Source organism: Giraffa tippelskirchi, chromosome 6 (genome assembly GCF_054371585.1).
Source record: "Giraffa tippelskirchi isolate mGirTip1 chromosome 6, T2T-mGirTip1v1.2.pri, whole genome shotgun sequence".
NCBI classification, from domain to species: Eukaryota; Metazoa; Chordata; class Mammalia; order Artiodactyla; family Giraffidae; genus Giraffa; species Giraffa tippelskirchi.
In genome coordinates, this window is record NC_137280.1 from 20,616,294 (window position 1) to 20,632,549 (window position 16,256).

The 16,256-nt window shown below is 35.5% G+C and overlaps 1 long non-coding RNA gene across 1 annotated transcript in view; it reads right to left on the reverse strand.

Annotated features, from left to right (window-relative positions):
* Window positions 1-5,018: 5,018 nt before the first annotated feature.
* Window positions 5,019-16,256, reverse strand: part of LOC145510609 (uncharacterized) — a 134,257-nt gene continuing 123,019 nt past the window's right edge. Inside the window, exon 6 of the long non-coding RNA XR_014057141.1 lies at window positions 5,019-5,946. This is a non-coding gene — a long non-coding RNA (uncharacterized LOC145510609). The remainder of the gene's footprint in view (window positions 5,947-16,256) is intronic.

Genomic DNA, 16,256 nt, shown 5'->3' on the forward strand with positions numbered 1-16,256 from the left:
ATGTAACCAATATCTTTTGTAATTTGGGTTTCAATACGTAAAAGTAAATGTGCCACAGAAATTTAATAGCATAGTTGGGTGTATCCCTTCTTATATTTCTGGAACAGAAGCAGAGTAGCTTTTCTGCTGCCCTATTTGCTTTTTGCTCAGTTGAAAATTTTTAAAAATTGCTACGTAGAGTATACATTGGTTTTCTTTAGAACAGTCATGAGAGAGAAGATATTAGCTTCAGTTCTGACCAGGACTTTGGTTGGTCATTCTCAGGAGTTTTTTCAGGTATACAGCTCTTTCTTGACAAGTATGGAAACAAGATTGAGGGTAAGAGGAGAAGGGGGCAACAGAGGATGAGATGCTTGGGTGGTATCCCTGACTCAAAGGACATGAGTTTGAGTAAACTCAGGGAGATAGTGCAGGAGAGGGAAGCCTGGTGTGCTGCAGTTCATGGGGTCACAGAGTCGAAGACAACTTAGTGACTGAACAACAACAATGGAAACCAGAACAAGAATCCTCAGATGGCAGGAAGTAGCTACTCCTCCCCAAACTCCTTTTTCCTTTTCTTATGACTTTCAAAATTGGAAAAACATGACTTATAGGATGAAATCTTTAAAGCCTCTCCATCTTCTACTATAAGCAAAACTATGAAAATATACACTACTTCTTCTCATCACTTTGTCCCTCCAAGTCTGATAGGTCTGGCATTTAAAAATGGATGGCTGTGCTTTTAATTCCAGGACCAGTTCAAAGTTGATGTTAGATAAATTAATATGCAGAAAAATACTCTTGTAAATAATCTTTCAGTAGTAGGTAGCTGTTACTTTACTTTGGTGAAAATAATTTGTGTGATTTTTACCTTTGAATCAAGAATTATTTTAGATTTCCAAGGGAGAATTTTACTCTAAACTATCCTGCATTTTAAACACTATTTAATTATGATTTATTTCCTTGGGGATTATATCATCATGTGATTTAATTTGGTATATACCCTAAGGGGGAGCATATTTCAATTATAAAATATTTCCTCCAGAAACAATAATGGTTCAATGATTTATTTCAGGATGCTATTATAAAATGGCTTATTCAACTGGAATTTGAATGCATTAGAGTTTAAAAATATAGTGTAAAATGCATGAGAAATGAACATACGTGCTTTTGTGCTCACACACAAAAATCATATTTATAACTATTTTCCTTCTTTACATAACTTCAGTTATTATATCTTGAAAAAAAGAACTTAGAAAGCTGAACACTATGAAACATTTATATTATTATCTCTTCAAAAAGTTCATTTTTGGACAAGTATCATTTGGATAGGGATTAACTTAATCAGAGATTTTGAATCTTCTTTACTTTAATTTTTAATCTCTTTTTAAAAAATATGTCTGAATCTTTAAAAGACCTAAACCTGTAGTCACAAAGCACTGCTTCAAAAAAGGAGAAAAAAAAAAAGAAGAAGGGAAAGTTTTTAAAGCAGCCACCGGCTGTAAGAGAGATAGTGCAGGCAGCAGATTTGTGACAGAGTGGAGCATGAAACCCATCAGCTGATGAGTGAAAATCCCTGGTTTCTAATTAATCGAGGTACACAGGCCAAGGGATGAAGAGGATCAGGGAAATGAAATCAGGAAAAAGATACCATCAGTCATTTCTGCGGCCCATTGTCATACTTCAGAATCTGCTGTAATGAATCACTCAGGCATTCCACAGATACATTCAAATGGTGAAGAAAATTCATTGTCCGGTGAAGAGCGTTTGATAAAAATCTTTCTTTCCCCCCCTCCTCTTTGTCAGAAGCCTATGATCAGAAAAGGAAATCCAGACAGCACAACAGGTGTGCTTTTTGCAAGCCTGGTGAAATCTGCAAATGAACCAAGTATGGAAGAATTTTTCTGTATTTAGTTTTTTCCCCAAAATGTGTATGAGGAGGGTGTCGAGACAGAGCATCTGGCAAGGGGAGGCTTGTTATTGAAAAGAATTTCAAAAAGTGTAAGATTAAAAGAAGCAGAGTAGTGTGCCCCATCCTGCAGTGGAGCAATGAATGGTCCTATACAAATCTCAACTCAGGAAATATGAGAAAACATTGGGAAATGTAGTAGTATTTAATTTAATTCATAAAGAGAGACATTTCCTTTGAAGGCCAGTCTATACAATGAAGAACGTATTATGCATTACAGCCTGGCTCTGATCAGAAAAGAAAAACCTCATCCTCAAAATAAGACTGCTGCTCTTGGGCCCATGATTTCTGGGGTTTACTGGAGAAAGGATTTCCTTTAAAGTCAGTGAGACTTAACCCGTGATGAATGCATATTTCAGCCTGAAGGTTTTGTTCAAAGGTTTCCTAATTCAGGCCTGCATTCCTCCTGGGTTATAGCCCACTTTTGCAATAGTCATGTATTTTAATGGAAAAATACTCTTCGGAGCACTTATGACACAGTCCCTGTGGTTTTCCACTCTGCAGCAAGTTTTTGACTGCGAACAATTTCTCGAAGCAGCTTCAAGTACTGTGTGGCATTAGGTGACATGTGAAGATAATTGTTTTCAAATAATCAGGTACTGTACTGAGACATATAAGGATGGCTGATTCATTTTAAATTTAATTACTATAATATAGGGTTTCGCTGTCTATATTATCAATCACCAAGACACTTTGGAGTTGATAATATTAAAATTGCAACAATAATGAGAATTCTACTTCATGATGAAAATAATTTTAATCATGGGTAGATTGCAAATCCATTTACAGTTACGGTTACTGAGAATTCTATTATCTACCTTCTCTTGTAAAAGATGTTAAGACATGTTTTCAGGAAGTAGAAAAGATTATAGAAATATGCTGCTTCTATGAAGTTTCAAGCACAGGCTTTCAGAAAACCTCAAGAAAGCTTCCAAACTGTCAAGATTTGTGGGGTGGAATGAGGAGCAGGAGAGGTAGTTGGGATTAAAGGGAGGCAGAGAGCCCTCTGTCTTTTTCGCTCCTGTTTGCTTTATTCTTCGGTCAAAGTTATTTTTGAGAACCTTCTCTGTAACAGGCATTGGGCTGGGTGCTGGGGATGAATCAGATAATAAGCAGTGTAGTCACTCACCTCATGGAGTTCACAGTCTAGTTTGCTTTAATGGCAGCCTTGGCCATGGCAACCCACTCCAGTATTCTTGCCTGGAGAATCCCCTTGGACAGGGGAGCCTGGTGGGCTATAATCCATGGGGTTGCAAAGAGTCGGACATGAGTGGGCAACTAAGCACACAGCACATGGCCTTGATGGTGTTTTGGATTTTAAATGGATTTTAATGGAGGGCAGTGAATGAGGCCAGGAAACAACTGGTCCTCAGCTCTGCTTGTGCATTAGCATCACCTGGGAAGTTAAAAAACACGTGTATTTACATATGTATATAATAATACAATATAATATACAGATAGATATCTATATTCAGGTCCCACCCCCTGCATTTGGGTATGAGGTGGGGCTCAGGCATATGTATTCTTTCAAAGCTCCCCAAGGGATTCTAACTAGCAGCAAGGGTTAGGAAACACTCAGTTCAGTTCAGTTGCTCAGTCGTGTCCGACTCTTTGCGACCCATGGACCGCAGCACACCAGGCTTCCCTGTCCATCACCAACTCTCAGAGCTTGCCCAAACTCATGTCCATCAAGTCAGTCTAGGAAACACTAGACCACCAAAAACAACATCTAAAAGACCACCACTCTGGATATTATTTGAGATGACTCTCTGCCCATCTGGTAAGCTTCGAGAAAATTGTTTTTTAAACTCTGACTGAGTTAAACTAGCCCCAAAGTTCAGTATATTTTGCAGAGAATGTGTAAGTTCATATCCATAATACTTTATAATCACCTTTGCTAGCCATGACTTCGTCTCCCCTTCTAATAGCCAAAATCATCAAATTTGGTCTGATAATTGGTCCCGCCAAGATTTGCTCACAGCTGCTCATTATTTACTCAGTCTTTTATCCAGGAATTTCTAAGAGGTAGGTTTTGTTACACCAGGAAAAGTTTAAGAAGATGAGTCAGAGCAATACTAAATGAGTTTGAGGGGACTGAATTGTAGGAAGGTAGGCATTCAGTGGTAATGGAAAGACGAATTACCCCAGCTGTATTCCCCTATTCCATGCGGCTGTGCTCCAAAATCCGTGGTAACTTGTATCCTGCTCCACCCAATCTGTGATCTCTAATTTATGCATTTGGACATTTCTTGGTTTAAGGCTACACACTAGAATGAACTTCTGTTTATATATTTAACTCATATGGATTGTGTCTTGTATTTCTACATTTACAAAATATCTAGACATAAAGTATTCATAATTTCTACTATCATAATTCTAATTTTCTTTATACCATAGTCTTTATTCTCTCTTTATCAGGATTCTTTCTCTTCTCTACTTTTCTTCATCCTAAACCCTGCTCCTCCACTTGAATGTGGTTTTTATTCTTATTTTACTTTCTTTTCGCTCTCTCAGGAACTAACAAAATCAATAATCATAAATGTCTCCAAACATTAACTTTATCCCTTTACTCAGTCTTGATTTTCCATAATACTCATACATCCTAGAGTGTGTGCATCTGTATGCATAGACATGGAGATAATTAGTTTAAAAAATCAGTCTATTACCCTCATTGTCACTTAAAGCATTCCCACGAGCATGTAAACTGCGCCCCACACTGGTCCCTTGCTTTGGTGGAACTCTATGAATAAATTATATTTCCAGAGTCTGCCAGCTTTCTAACGCCAGCTTACTGCAGTTTGGAACAACGTCTTTCCTTCATATGTTCCATAATTTTTGTCTTTCCAGGTGTATTTTCATCTTTCTGTTGCTCTAGCCCACCAATAACTTTTGCAGGGAAAGATGGCCTCTCTCATGGCCAGAGATTCTTGGGACTTATCTGTAATTAGGTCAAATTATTTGGGTTAAGATCAAAGCAGAAAAACCTACTTTGATGGCGTTCAGTCAGGAGTATCATTATTCAATGTTCGTGATTGCATGCTAATTTTCAGAATTGGAAAACACATGGATACAAGTGTGAGATTAAATTTTATTTTCTTTAAGGCAATAAACTAGGGTCATTGTCATCTCTTGGCATTTAGAGAAATACAAAGCATTAGGCTGTCAGATTTAGAGTAAAGATACAGAATTGTGAATTCTGATTTGAAGGCACAAACATTGCAGTCATTAACTATATATACTTGAATTTACAAAATAAACTGGCAAAGAGGAAAAAAAGAAACAAAAAGTTGTAAGTAAAATTGTTTGAGAAGATTAACATAGCCATTGCACAGCCCACTGTTTTAATCCAGTCACTTTGCAAAATGAAGGCTATTTGGATGGATTTCATCAAAAATAAAAATAAAATTGACCAGATAGTCCACAGGTGATCATATCCAAGCCTTCCCCCCAGAGTCAGACCTTCAAATATTTATCATATATGTATATATGTTTGCTTGGATCATGATAAGGTACCTATTTGGGATTTTTGGAAAGTGAGCTAGAATGTCACCTGAGACATCCGTCTGATTTGGACTGAGTTCAGAAGCAAAGTGCCTTGAGAGGCCAAAAGAGAAAGAGAGGGTGAGAGGGAGAGCAAGCAGGAATGGACAGCCCCTGTTGCCAGCTCTAATATCCCAGTGCAATTATTTTGTGGACAACCACTCCTTGCCTGCACAGGAGATAGGGCTATAAGTGTATGTTATTTTTTAATTACAAGGGGGGGTAGAAAAAATCCTGATGATGGGCTGGAAGGTGCCATTGCATTGTTATTTTTTCCTCTCCCTTCGTTTGCTGATTATGTGAGCCGGGCTCCTTTGCTAGCCGATGATAAGCAGAATTTCCATGTTCTCTGCATAATTAATCCATCTCTGCCTCTCTTCATGCCAACTCGCCCGTTATCGCCGGCACATGCCTGAATTGCAAAAGAATCCGCTCTTCAATTGGAACTTATTGATATTCTAAGAAAAAAAAAAAGAGAGAGAGAGAAGGGGGGGAAAAAACCGAAAATCCTTAAGTTTAAGCCGCAGATTTTTAAATGGATTAATTTCGCTGCAATCGCAGCCATCTAAGGCGGGAAGGCAGGCAGAGCAAATTGAAAGCGTCTCCATGTTTGCAGAATTGGGTCCAGACCGCTGAAATGTACTGGCACAGCTCTCTTTTAAAGTCAGAAAATTACCATTCATTTACATCACATGAAATACTTTTTTATGCTAGAAATATTCAAGAGACGTTCTTTAAATGCCTGCTAATGCTTGATAACATTTCTAACTTTCAATGTTTTGCTAGACTTTGATATGACACGATAGGAATGCCTTCCAGTAGAGAATATTATATCTCGTTTTATCACATATAGATTACATCATATTTTTCTAAATCATCTCCAAGTAGTCTTTAAACAATGAAGTTTGTCATTGGTTCTGTGGGATCTTGTGTGCTGATGGAAGTCAAGGTTAGTCATTTACTTTTTGTCTACCTACAAATGAAGTGTTTGTTTTTGTTCAATTTTTCATCTTCAGATACCTAAAGATCTTGGGTGGTAATAATAAGAATATAAAAATAATAATAATAATTTCTCAGTTATTGTTTTGACTATTGTCCTCATTCTTACAGGAAACTCATTTTTGGAGAGACTTGACTCTTTGTCATTTTAACTTATACTTCAAAATCTCCTTGGGTTTCGAAAGGGTTGGTAGCTAAGTCATACCACAAAATGTACAGTCTAAGAAGCACAATACATTAAGTTCTAGTTTCAGGATTCTTGTGATTTCCAAATGAAATTACTAAGCCTTGCTTAGTTGTTGATGTTTTGTTTTTCTGATCTTTAAATCTGCAGTATGTTAATTCCCTGACTCCTGGAATCGAGCACTGCCAGGGCTGAAGTTCTCCTTAATCCTCTAGTGTCGGCCAGCAGTGCTTTCTTCCTGCGTTTGGAGATGCACATAGCTGCAGTTTCTGCTGGTGTGTGTGGCAAGGCTGATGTACTCTTTTAGCTTAGAGAGATGGGTTGCTAATATCAATCAGCAAAAAAAAAAAAAGGGAATTTAACTATTTAAAAATATTCACCAGTAAGTGGTGGGTCTTACGAATTTTGAATGTACCAAAATTCAAAAGGGAAAAACAATCACAACATAATTTTTTAAAACAACAACCGAGTTGAAAGGTACATTTCCTAAGGAAAATGAGACAGTGAGCACTGATATTTGTTTCCGTTATGAAACAAGGACCTTTCTAATTACAGGCCATCTTAACATGAAATACTGGCATTAGGGTAGAAAAGTTTGTATTATTAATGAACGATTTAAATTTTGACTTTGTATTTTCTTCCTCAGAAGTAAACCAAAATGAATAAAAGGATGAGGAACACATTAGAGAGGAAAATGGTTTTATAGTCACAGTAAAACAATATGGTGATGATTGCCATAAACATAAGAACAGATAAGTGATACAGTTTTAATAAAACCATCTTAATTGTAAAATCTTCTATAATCTTTAGGCTACCTCGAGCCTGGAAATAGAGGAACTGCTAGTTGCACATTGAGTAATTTTGTATAGTCAGCTAAACACTTTAAAGCAATTTTTAAAATGAAATGAAAAATGACCCTTCTTAAAATAGATGTAGCAAAAACATTTCAGTCATAAATAACAATTTCAGTGACCTTGTATACCCAACCCTTTCATTTAAAGGCATGAATTAAAAGGACTTGAAAATTGCAGGTGTATTTGAGGAGAGGAAACTTCTAGGCTTTCTATTTTGGAATAAAAATCATGACTTAAAACTCAAATATTTTCTATAGTATGCATTTCATTCATATTTTCAACATTCTATATAAGACAGTTAGAAATATATTGATAGGAATTTATGTTTTTGTAAAAATTATATTTTATACTTTGAAATCATTATGACTTTCTATCTATAATAGTTATAATTTAGTTCATAGAGTTTAACATGTTTTTACTGTGAAATATGAGTTCTCTTGGTTTTATTATTATACCTTAAAATCACCAGGTATTTTAAATGAATTTAAGGTATCACATTTCTAATTATTACCATATGTGCAGATTAGAACAAGAAGAGTGATGCAAATGGTTTCGAGATGCTCAGTGTCAGATGACAGGCTAAATCAAACAGCAGTGATTCACTATGAAGTGATGACTGCGAATATGATATGAATTAGCTATTTCACTGAAAAAACCAAGACACTGACATGGATTCATAAATGATGAACTGACTTATAATAGAAACAATTGAATGGGTTTTTTTCTTTCTTTTAAATTTAAGGATGAATTGAAAAGTGAAGAACGCTATTACAAATGATTTCCTTGGTGTCAAAAAATTGCTAAATAGTTCTTTTTTTTGACATTAGGAAAATGAGTGACAGCCCTTTATTTGTATTGTGCATGATGGATGGATCCCTTCATCGCCTCCCTTCTCCTTCCTCTTTCCTTTGTAAGTGCATGGAATCGAACTATTTACCACGTCTACATTGGCTTTTTGCTCATCAGGTATGATCATATTCTAAAACTTAAATCTCTCCTGTGCTTATTCCAAAGACCCAAACATATCAACTATATCTTCCTCATGGATGCACATCTTCCAAAATAAAATATTTAATGATTCTTTTCTTGATCTTTTGCCTTTTCTTGCCCTAAATCTAAAGGTTTTAAAATCACTCAGTCCTGGAAAGAAACTTAATATCCCTAAACACTTTTCCCTGTTCTGTTCAATGCTCTCAGGTCAGGTGGTTCTTGTGATAAGGAACAAGGTTCAAAGAGTCTTTAATCTCTCATGTTTTGTACCCAAACTCTCCAATATAATTGTTCGTCTTCTTAGTTTCTCATAGGAATCACTGTGGGTCACTGAATATTGGCATTCATCAATGATATCACCGTGGGTCACTGAATATTGGCATTCATCAATTAAGAGGCAGCCATTGAGAACCTCCCATTTATTCCTGCACCACTCTGTGCACTGGAGAGGGACTGAAATTCTGTGACTTACCTAAATCTGTTAAGTGGCCTTTCCTCAGCAACAGTTTATGGTAAAATCACCACACTTTTTTTTAATTCTAGCAAAACATTCCAATCATTTTTTCATATTTAGCCTAGAGTTCCTTTATTTAAAGATAATCTGACAACATTTTTCAAATTAGTGATTTTCAAGTGTAGATAGCTTATGTCTATCTTTTATTAATATCATGTACTCAAAATTTTACAAATATATTATAGAAATATATATATTTTTAAATAGTTGAAGGGCAATATCTCAGGGAACAAGCAGTTGTGTTTTGAAGAGGCAAATGGAACCGAAAAGCCCCTTCTAGCTACATGAGTGGGAAATGATCCCCTAATCAGATATGACTTCCTACTTAAATCTCCCCAGAATATTTTCCACTGTGTTCTATATATTAACAACAGTCTTTACTAACCGAAAGAAGTTAGGGATTTTCTTTAAAACTATTAAAAAAAACAGACAGAAGAAAAGACAGCTGTTGTTTCTAATTCTGATTGATCACTTATCTTTATGACATCAATAATGAGGCCTTAATTTCCTCATTTGTAATAATTAGAAAAATAATACCTACATCAAAAAGTTATTATGACAATAAAAATATGAAAACACTCAGCACTTTTCCTGAAACACAGGCAGTGTCAAACAGTTAAGTATCCTTTTTTTTTCAGTCATTTAGTCATTATTCTATGAGTCAAATACTAGAAGAGGCAAGCGGGAGTAAAGAAAAGATTAATATGTGTCTATGAATATGTATATTCTATTTTTTACAGGTATCAGCTTGTATCAGGTATTTTTATTCAAGCATTGGGTAGAAATGAAAATTTACTTTTTTTCAGAAAATTTGAAAAATAGTCATTGCAAGCTTTTAAAATAATCTCTATATTTTATGTAAATCTTATGAGATGAAAAGGGTTAGAGGAGAAATAAGAATTTGTTGATATTGCTGCTTTCATATAAGACAGTCTTCATAAGTCTTAGCTTTCTGGTTATCTTTTCTATGGGGGCTTCAATTTATAAGCTGCATAGCAACAGGCTGGAATCAGAGACGAAAACTGTGATTTTGGGACACGTGTAAATAGTTCATTGGGACCATTGATATTTTATGAATATAATTTTGAGAAATAGGAGAAGGAACTGTTAAAGAAAAATCAATATAGTAAGTTTTTCTAAGAGAGGTCTCACTTTGAGAAATTAAAAATTTTAACTATAAATTAAATCTTTTTTCATTTCCTAAAATATTAATTTATATATACTTCAGAAAAGCATATATTTAATCATTATTTTCCCTATTGAATTAGAAACAAAAGCATACTTTTAAATGTATGTTTTTATTTGTAAATGTAAATTCACATGCAATGAGGTTCTTACTAAAGAAATGGATCAGTAAGGTTTCTTAGTTCTTGGATTATATTATTATTTTTATAACAGATTATATTTCATATTATTATAAGGTTTTTAATTGGTCTCAATTATTATAAACATAGATTGCTTTCATAGATACATCCTGGTATAATGATCTATATCTAAAAGTACTGCTTTTTCTTAAAAATACATAACCACATGTGATAGATTCCTAATTTTAAATATTTATTATAATAACACAATTACAATATATTAACAAACTAATTTACTAATCACCTACTATGTGTAGAACTCTGTGCAGAAAAAGTTATTTATAATCTGTTTATAACACAAAGAGGAATGTGATAAATTCCAAGCCCCATGGAAACAAAAATTAAGTACAACTTGGATAAGATCTATTGATGTGAATTGTTGTAGAATTTGCATTCCACTATCATTTCACTCTACGTATGCTTCTGGGTTTTATCAAATTCTATCTGAAACAAATGGATCACTCATCAACATTTGGAAGATTTGGCCCACCCAAGTTCATCATCACAAATATACTATAACAATGAAACTTGATCAGCACAGAGAAATGGACATATCTAATCTATGCTGAGGTATTCAGAGCAAAGATAGAATCATAGCTAATGAAGATACATGTAAGGGTTTTCAGAAAGGTAAGTTGTGACTTTAATTATCATAAAGAGAAGAAGAGCCGTATCACAGATACATAGGAGACTAAGGAAAAGTGCATAGAGGGAGAAAGAGTGTGAGAATTCAGATTTTAGCTAGAATTTGAAAGCCATGTTGGAAACTAGGGTAAAGACAGAATATGTATACCAATTAGTGTTTAGAAAACAAAGGAACAGAAAAGGATATTGAAGGAAATTGTTTTCACATTTGGATACAGAATGAAATACAGACAAAAGATTGAGGGCAGAACTAATGTCAGAGTGCGTACAAGAGTTGAGATTCAAGGTAATTCTTTACTGCAACAACAAGAAGATGCTTCTGAGGTAGATAATTTGATGGAAGATGTCATGTCATATCAGGAACATGTGGACACAGACTTCTATTTTGCTTAAATGGCAGACTTCAGTGGATTCAATTTGAAAACTAAAAATATAACATTATTGGAGGAAAGTAAGCACACACAACCCCATTTTACAGATGGAAAAAGGTCGTCTTGTTATTGTTAATTTGCATGTTGTAAAGTTGAAAGAGTAAGCCCAGGTATTAGGAAAATATTCCTTGGTGCTACAATTACAGCATATCGTGCCTCTGTGTGTGCTGAGTTGCTTCTGTCGTGTCTGAGTCTTTGTGACCCTGTGGACTCTAGCCTGCCAGGCTCCTCCATCCATGAGATTATCCAGACAAGAATACTGGAGCAAACTGCATGCCCTCCTCCAGGGGATCTTCCCAACCCAGGGATCAAACCTGCATCTCTTATGTCTCCTGCACTGACAGGCAGGTTCTTTACCTCTAGTATACTAGGTGCTAGAATTATAGTGTATTGCTTTCATTAAGGATAAATATGAGGACATATTTTTATGACAAGATTTTATTTAAAAATTTTTATTCCTACAAATAAGTCAATGAACCTACTGAAATGCCTTATTGTGAAAATCCACTTCAAAAAATTTGGGGATTTCTTCAAAAATTTTTTCCAATTATCCCCACCAAATGTATCACCACAGTGGTTAGTTTGCTTTTGTGGTTTTAATTATTTTACCTTTAAAGTTATGGCTTAGCTATACTTGCCCTAGTGCCAAACTACATGCTTAAAATCCCAGCTGTCCGTCTTACAAGCTGTGTGACAGCAAGCATGGTTTCTCTCTCTAGGCTTCAGTTTTCTCACCTATTCTATAGAGACAATAATAGAATTTATCTCAAAGAACTGCTGTGAATTTTTGTAAATCAGTTCATACATAGAAAGCACTTAGAATGGGGTTTGGCACAAACTAAGAGCTGAATAAAGATGCTAATAGAAGGTGTGATGTGTGTGTGTGTGTGTGTGTGTGTGCTGGTGCTTGTATGTGTTGGTGCTGGTTTAGTCACTAAGTCATGTTCAACTCTTTGTGACCTTCATGGACTGTAGCCCACCAGGCTACATTCTGTCCAGGGGATTCTCCATGGGATTCTCTGTCCATGGGATTCTCCAGGCAAGAATGTTGGAGTGGATTGCTATTTCCTTCTCCAGGGGATCTTCCTGATTCACTAGTGTCCCCTCTAAAGAGTGTGCCCATTTCTGAAGTGCAGGTTTGGTCTGAGTGCTGGACAATTTCATGACACTATTTCCTCCCTTTTTATAAGCATCAATCAATCCCCCATGCCACTTGTATGTTGATCAAATTTTTGACTTATGTTCTACTATTAATCAACTAAATCCCATGGGTCTTTTATCCTGTTGAAATTGTTCACCATTCATGACATCCTAATCACACTATGTCACCCTCTTTGATAATCAAAGGAATTAAAACTAAAATAACAACTTGATAGTGTTTTATCAATTTAAAGTTGAAGAAGTTTAAAAACTTATCTATGGTTTTAGTAGGAAATGAGAAGTAGTGGTATACCCATGGTATATTAGTTAAGGTAATACTAGTGTCTCTAGCAAATAACCAAAAAACTGTGAATCAATGTTGCAGACCTTGAACAGAGGAGAGTAGAGTCTGTCATGACCCTAGAGTCCTTCTTCTATGATTTTCTTCTATCTCTGTGCTCCTATCACCTCCCCAGGTACCTTGCATATACTAGGTATTGTTTAATTTTGTTCAATCCATCAGAACAAACATACATATTGTAGTTTGTGTTTCTCCACTTTGTCCTAATTGGAGCCAGAATTACAGTGACAATAAAGATTAACATTATTTAGTTCTAAATTTGTGTAAGATACTGTTCTCACTGCTTTACCAGTATTTATTCATTAACCTTCCCAACAAAGCTACAAAGTAGGTATTATCACTACTCATGCATTAAGATGAAAAGATGCAGAGAAATCACATGACTTGTCCAAAGTCACAGACTATGTGGCAAAACCAGGCAGTCTAGCTCAAGAATCTCTGCTTTTAGTTGCCAGGTTCTACTACCTTAATCATATGTAGACCTAAGTGTTTTGTATAAGTTTGTATAAAAGGTTTTACCTTCTGTGGTATGTCCAGTTGTATTTATGAATACAATTACACTTAGTGAAGGAATTATTTTCAAGCTGTTCACCCTTTCTACAATATTTCTGTGCAAATAAAAACTGTACTAGTGGTTCACAGTTTACCCTTGGAACCTCTGCTGGCTCCCTGTGATTACTGCTTTCTTTTCTAAATTTTTTTTCCCACTAAGTTTATAATAAACCCTAGACATTTTTAAATTTTAAAATAAAGCTTCCTGGTGTCTAATGGCATCCCTTTTCAAACGTTTAAACATTTAATTGTCACAAGTTTTCTGGCATAGTTCCTATTGAGGATTGTACAGAGATTGCTAGTGTGGTTCCAGGCTCACAGCTGAAAGTTCCTTTTGTGCTAGGAGATGCCATTCTTGTGAGCTGAGAGACTTGACTTTGTCTTACAGCATCTTGGCACTATTGCTTCTCCTTATCCATCTTAGGTTTCAATTTCCTCAACCATGTTTGTTCCCCCTTTCTCAGTTTAAAAGCAACTTTCTTCCATAGAAGATGGGAGTGAAATTGAAGCACATACAATTCTTATCATTTGCTAACCTTGTATTGTTTGTTCTGTGAGGTGGCCCAATCCTTTTTGTTCCCCTTGTTCCACATATATTTAAAAAGACCATTCCTATCAGTATTATTACCATTGTATTATTACTATTATTAGTAGTAGCAGCAGCAGCAGTAATAGTAATAGCATTTTTAAAAGTCTCACTCTCTTTTGGATTATAATTTCCTGAGACAATTTAGCTGTTTATACAGCTTTGGGGAATGGATTTTTCCGTCTTTTATAGTTACCATTTACAGTTCAAGTTTGTTCAAAGATAACCTTAACAAATAAGGCTGAAACTGCAAACAGATGTCCCTCTTTTAAAGTACTCCTTCGCTTTACAGCTCCTAAGTACATAATACACTGATTAATTAGGAAAAATTATTTGTGTTATGCCAGCCTTTGTAGAGGATACAGTATTCACATAAGAAAAAAACCTATTGTTTGCTCCTGTAAAGAGCTAGCTACTTCGAATGGCTGACTTCTCAGGTGATGTTTCATTATATTATTGATAGCTGAGAATTATTTTGAGATGTATTTTAATGATCTAAAAATGTTTTCATATTGCTCAAGGCCCTTCAGAATTTTCTCAGTGGTGTTTGGGTTTGTTTGCCACTTTTTGATCAGTCAGTTTATTATTTTTGGTTTTACTACAGAATACACTTCTACCTAAAGAATCCATATATCACTGAAATTTCTTCAAAAAAAAAAAGTGTTTTGATGAGGTTGTCAGTGTCTAGGCTCTACCTTCTTTTATTTCCTCTAAAACAATTTGCTTTTTGCAAAACTTTTAGTATCTAAGGTTTCAGGGGAAATTAAGCCATTCTGTAACAGCAAAACATGTGGTAATTAATTTAGTATCAGGGAACAGAGTCATTTTTTTTGAAACATCTGCATTTTTCTGATATTGAGATGGTTTGTGATTATGTAGTTAAATTTTCTTTAATTTAGAGTGTTCTAGCATTATTGAATTATCTTCCTTTTTAGATGCTGGCTATGAAACAGTTGCTATATTTTCATCTGGACTGACTTTCCCCAGTATTCTTCTGAGTATTATGACCTTTAAGAAAACATCATGTTACTCTCCCAATGTTTCTATCACTTCTGCTTTTCCAAATGACTAATATTGGTTGAACACTTTCCATTAACACCAATTAAGATACCAACTTAATACCAAGTTTTGATAATAAGTAACGAAAAACTTAATTTTTGGTTACTTTTTTTTTTTCAATTTGGTTACTTAATTTTGGGGGGCTCCAAAATCATTAAAAAAAATTTTTTTTAAATTTTTTGGAACTTCAAAATCACTGTAGATGGTGACTGCAGCCATGAAATTAAAAGATGTTTGCTCCTTGGAAAAAAAGTTATGACCAACCTAGACAGCCTGTTAAAAAGCAGAGACATTACTTTGCCAACAAAGGTCCATCTAATTAAAGCTATGGTTTTTCCAGTAGTCATGTATGGATGTGAGAGCTGGACTATAACGAAAGCTGAGCGCTGAAGAATTGATGCTTTTGAACTGTGGTGTTGGAGAAGATTCTTGAGAGTCCCTTGGGCAGCAAGGAGATCCAACTATCCATCCTAAAGGAGATCAGTCCTGAGTATTCATTGGCAGGACTGATACTAAAGCTGAAACTCCAATACTTTGGCCACCTGATGTGAAGAACTGACTCTTTGGAAAAGACCCTGATGCTGGGAAAGATTGAAGGCAGGAGGAGAAGGGGACGACAGAAGATGAGATGGTTGGATGGCATCACCGATTCAATGGACATGAGTTTGAGTAGGCTCTGGGAGTTGGTGATGGACAGGGAAGCCTGGTGTGCTGCAGTCCTTGGGGTTGCAAACAATTGGACACAACTAAGTGACTGAACTGAACTGAACTGAACCAAAATCTTAGTGAAGAAAGAGAGTTTTGAGTTCCATAACTGAATAGAAGAGTGAGATTAGCATTAGGCATTACTGGTTCTGGTGTCTGATGTGACATCATCAAGAGCTTATTCTCTGTTTGCATGTTTTGGCTCCATTTTTTCCTGTTCAAGCTTATTCTTAATCAGGTTTTCTCCAGGAGCAGGAAGATGGGTGCTCGTATCCTTACAACTTAAAATGGGAGAGAGAGATCCTCTTTCTCCCAGTCAGGGAAGATACTAATTGGCTCTGCTTTAACAACTTGCCTATTGGTGAATTAATCATTGTACTGTAG